Source organism: Pteropus alecto, unplaced genomic scaffold (genome assembly GCF_000325575.1).
Source record: "Pteropus alecto unplaced genomic scaffold, ASM32557v1 scaffold11, whole genome shotgun sequence".
Taxonomy (NCBI): Eukaryota; Metazoa; Chordata; class Mammalia; order Chiroptera; family Pteropodidae; genus Pteropus; species Pteropus alecto.
In genome coordinates, this window is record NW_006431956.1 from 6,318,614 (window position 1) to 6,323,586 (window position 4,973).

The window sequence follows — 4,973 nt, forward strand, 5'->3', positions numbered from 1 at the left end:
CAAGATAACAACAATACGTGCCTGTCAAAGCCCAAGCAGTACAAAGAACGCCAAGGGTCCTGCTGCTGAGCAGGACGCTGCGGCCGCCGGGGGGGGCTCCCTGGGCAGGGTGGGAAGGGGGACGAAGGCAGCTCTGAAAAGTGGGCAGTAAAAAGGGTTCCCGCCAGGCCCCCCTCAGGCCCCGGTGGGCATTCCTCCTTCCAAGGGGCAACCCCATAAGTCGGAAGCGGACCGCAGTGGCTGGGACCGATTAGGCTGCCGCTTTGCCCCGAGGGGGTGCCCTGCACGGCTGAGAGAAGGAAGTTACCCAACCCCCTGGGAAATGCCAGAAGAGGTTAGAGTTACGCACACATACTTATGTTTGGTGCATACTGCATCCCTTCCATGTACTTAGAATTTGAGTTTACTCTGCTCAAAGCAGGGTATAGCAGGACCCCGAGCTGGTCCTCCCTCCTGGAGCAGCTGACCCCTCGCGGCATCCTCGCCAAGGCACACGCTTCTCAGAGTCTCATCTCAGACCCAGAGCCCCCTCGCCTGGGGCTCCTGCCCCTGACTCCTGCTTTCCCCTCCCTAGAGATGTGACTGCAGGTTCCCTGAATACTGTCGACCAGCCCTGCCCGGCCCAGGACTCTGCTAGCCAGGGCTTGGCCAGGGGACTCCACCCCTCTGTCAAACCGGCTGGAATAAAAGCGATTTCTAGAATGGCTGCATTCTTTTCTCCTCATAACGCGCTCAGCAGAATTTTAGGATTATTTTGTCTGCATCCTAAGGAGGAGGACCTCTACTCGCCTGTATCACGGGGCCACCTCTTGATGCACAGCTCATGGTACCCGGCACCCAGAATCCAAGGGAAAGGGTAACTTCCCTCCTCCGTTATCGGCAATTCCAAGTGGGTGGAGTGATGACTCTAGGAAAGCCAAGTGCCCCAAAGCCCTGCACTAGCTCAGGCCGCTGTGTGTCAAGCCACAGATGAAATGCCACCTGCGGAGAGCCCCTACGACCCAAATGACAGGACTGTGTCTCAGGCTCCTAGCTGGTGCTCTGCCACACTAAATCCCCTCAAGGAACACACCCAAAGTCCCTCTCTGACCCGCGGCTGTTAGATAAGTATGGACGTGCCATCTCAATTGTGGCCACCTCTGGGTTCCTGACACCACCCTTGTAACCGGCAGGTACCACACGGGCCAAAGCCGCACAGGCCCTGCTCGCATGCAGGCACTGGGTTCCTGACACCATGGGCCAAAGCCGCACAGGCCCTGCTCGCATGCAGGCGCCTCCACACCCAAGCGGCCTGCCCGCCCTCAGGAAACTGGCAGCGCATCCTTTAGGCTCGTGTCCCCGCCTGTTAAAAACGGGGATAACGGCCCCGTCCCGCACACCTCAGCAGCAACAGACCACCGTAGGTGCAGCGTCGGCACAAAGTAAGTTCTCAATGAACACAGATCTTATTGTGATTCCTACTTGTTCCAACTTGTCCCAAATCCTGGCAAGTAAAAGAATAACTCGGAACCAAAACGATCCTTTTCTTAAATTTCCTAACTCAAGCCCCAACGCCAGCGTTTAAGCAAATACAGTTTGATTATCGTGTGCTGAAAATCTCGAAGGAAGTGTACAGAACTATGCCCCACCCCTCCTCCCCTTTCCTTCGAAGAAAATGGATGGAAGACCCAGGCTGGTCCCTGAGGGTGACCTTCAGCCCCTGTGCTGCACCCACCTTGACCAGGACCACCTTCACGGGCATGTGACTCGTGAGCCCCTGCTCAGATGGGCCTCTGCTTAACTCAACAACTCTGCTATCATTATCTTGAAATCCTCAGTAAGTCTGGATGCAGGAGCCTTGTGTTTTCATTTTGCACCAGGGCCAAACACTCTGTCCCTGACCCCCATTCTTTAGTCCTGGCAGGTGCCAGCGCCGTAGACTGTCCTGGGCAGGGCGTAGGGTAAGGTGCCCACCTGCATCTGCCTGGCAGACCTCCAGGAGCTTCCTCCTCTCCATCAGGAGGCGTGAGTGCTCACACACCCTCCTCCCGGGCCTTTGGTTCTGAGCTCCCTGCCGCCCCATGAAGAACCCCAAGCAGAGCCAGCGTCCAGAGGGACTGCTCCCGGGCAGCCCTCCTTCTCCCCCGTCCCTGGAAAACAGAACACCCCACCTTCCCTTACAGTGCTCCCCGCACTGCACCATGGAGGGCCTCTTCCCTGCCGACCTGCTGACTGGCCCAGACCAAGCGCCTGGCTGGGCTGCGGGGCCTTCCGCCATCCCCGCTGCCACCCAGACTCCCGTCCGGGCACTGACTGCACCCTGGCCGTCTGGCTCCCGCCCTCCCTGGGGTGCTGTATGGTCTGTGCGAGCTTTCTAGAATTTTCTAACCAGGGCAGAGCCCTGCCTTTCCCCCATGTCAGCTACAATTTTTCAATTTTGCAAATGAAATACTGGGAAAGGAGGGTGGGAGTGAGGTGGCTGGAGGGCAGTTTTTCAGGACAGGATGGCATTGGACATCTGCAGGGTGCCAGGAACAGTGGCCACACTGGCCGGATCCTCACTCTTTACTTAGGGGGTGGGGAGGGCTGGACAGCAGGGTCTGTAGGTGGGGGACGCAGCCAGGGCAGTCACCGCCTGTTGTAAATACACTGTCTCTTCATAGGGGGCGAGGGCTGCGTGTTTCTGCTCCCAAGTTCCCTTTGCCCCAGAGCTCAGAGGCCTGGCCTGCTACACCGTCCACCAAAGCCGGCAGAGTAAAAACACCAAACGAGCAAACGGAAGACGCCTGGCCTGGTGTCCCCGTGGTAAGCAGGCCACATGGGGTCTGACGAGCTGGGCCGGGGGTAGCTCCTGGGCTCAGTGCTGTAGCAGCGTAACCAGGATTACCATGGAAAGACAGCCACGTGTTCTGTGACTCCACATAAAGACGTAACACACACACACACACACACACACACACACACACACACACACACACACACACACGGGGATCCCTGTGACTGGGCGAGTTCCCTCGGGTTTGGGGTAACGCCTATGGTCAGTTATGCCCGAGGACTTAATTAGAAGCCAAAAATACAGAGCCTATCAATAAAGGATTTATTAATACCTATTAAATCAAGGCCTTTCTGACACGCTTCACCTGGCATCTTCAAAAGCTCTGCAAACACCCCTTCTTTGATCTTTTAGCATCCCCGAGAAGAGTGAGCGGGAAATTTTCTTCTTGGGGAAAACGAGGTCCAGAGAAACTGCGGAAACTGCCTAAGGCCACACGGCAAGTCAGGGACGGAACCAGAAGCAGGAGCCAGGGCACCTGGTGCATCAGTGTGACCTCTGTGTTCCTTTCTGCGCTGGGCCACCAACTAGTGGGACGAGCACTCTGCTCACCAGCGGCTGGCGAACTTTACGAGTGGGATGATTTTTACAAATGAGCAACAGTGTGACCGTAAGCATCAAAGCAAACCTTTTCAGTCCTACACAGGGGCGTTTCTTCCCTTGTAAGCTGTAAATGGTAAGTATTACTTCTTTCTCTTTTTAAAGACTTGGATTATTCTGGCTGTCCACATGGAGAAGCCTTAGCATTCAGCAGCTTTCAATCGAGGACTAACGGACAACAAAATTCAGGATGAAGAACCAACAGCCTTAATAATTGGGGCTTGCCCTGGAAACGAACGTACAGAGAAACCGCCTGGAAGTGGTTTTACTGAGGCGGTGTCTGTTACCACCCTTGAGACCGTGCCTGGTACTAGATGTGGATTCACAGTTTCTGGCCCAGACCTGTGATTTGGGCCTCGATGTCCTAATGTATAACATAGGAGATGAGAAACGTTTATCCACGAAGAGCAAACAGAGTGGCTAAGATACCGCCTTGGAGCCCCGAGTGCGACAGACCCCAGATGAATACTTCAGCGGCAGGATCTGGTTGCCGGACTCTATTAGTTGGTCTGCAGGATCCCCACATCCTGTGTACGGCTGAAGGTCGGGGCAGGAAAGGGTTAAGGTACCCCCCTGCTTTCTGAGTGGGTGAAGGCACAGCGGGGACAGGCGAAGCGGCCTTGACTCCATGAGACTTCCGCCCTGCAAGTGTTTACTGAGTGCTGGACAGGACAGCACGTGGGGGTGGGCGAGCTCAGAACCATGCGGAAGTGAAGGCGTGGGGGGAGGCTCTCTCCAGTGGCTCTGACTCTGGACCAGGACTTCAGGGAGCCTCCTCTTCCTCCTGTCCCTCAGGCTGAGTCACCAAGTCTCTTACTGACCTCTCTGAGTAACTTCCTGCTTCTCCGAAAGGGGCTATTATGCAGAATCCCAGCGGCCATCTGGTCCAGCCTCCTCCTTCCGCAGATGAAGGAAGTGCGGTGGAGAGGGGCTCAGGGGCTGGCAGAGGGTAAATGAGTAACTGCTGTCAGGACTCACTCTTGGGACATCTGTCCTGGGCTCTTTCTCACACCAGGAAAATCTGGTGACGAGAGAGAACGAAGTTGTTTCGAGCTGGTAGTCAAGTCAACGATCACTTCTTCAAAGGCCCCTGGCAGTCTACACGATGCCGAATGCTTTCCAAGCACCAGCAAGGAGATGTCTTGTGAGAAGAATGAGACTCTTGGCTAGGAATAGTCTCTGAGCTCAGAAAAAAAAAACATATGAACCAAAAAATTTCCTTCTTCATTTTATTTCTGCTCTGTTCACTTTCTAGTAGCAGGGCTGTCACTGATCTCTAGGCATATTTGTACCTTCAGAAAACAAAAACGAGCTGCCACATAATTTGAGGGCTATAGGACAAAAGGCGTTTCTGAACCTCAACTAGATAGCATTTAATTAAAGTGTCAGTGTAACCACAGAAACCCCAGCCTGTGTGTTCAGACAATATTACCAGGTAAACCCTGATGAGGTTCTGCTTTTATGAGAGGACCAATTCTAGGGAACAACAGAAGAAGGTGTATGTCTTTAGGTATAGTGGGGGTTAACACCACATGTCAGTGACTTTTTTTTTTTTTTTTTT

General features: G+C 54.3%; 1 protein-coding gene across 1 annotated transcript in view; it reads right to left on the reverse strand.

The window, feature by feature from the left end:
- Nucleotides 1-4,973, reverse strand: part of FRMD4A (FERM domain containing 4A) — a 290,837-nt gene that overhangs the window by 60,735 nt on the left and 225,129 nt on the right. The window lies entirely within an intron of this gene.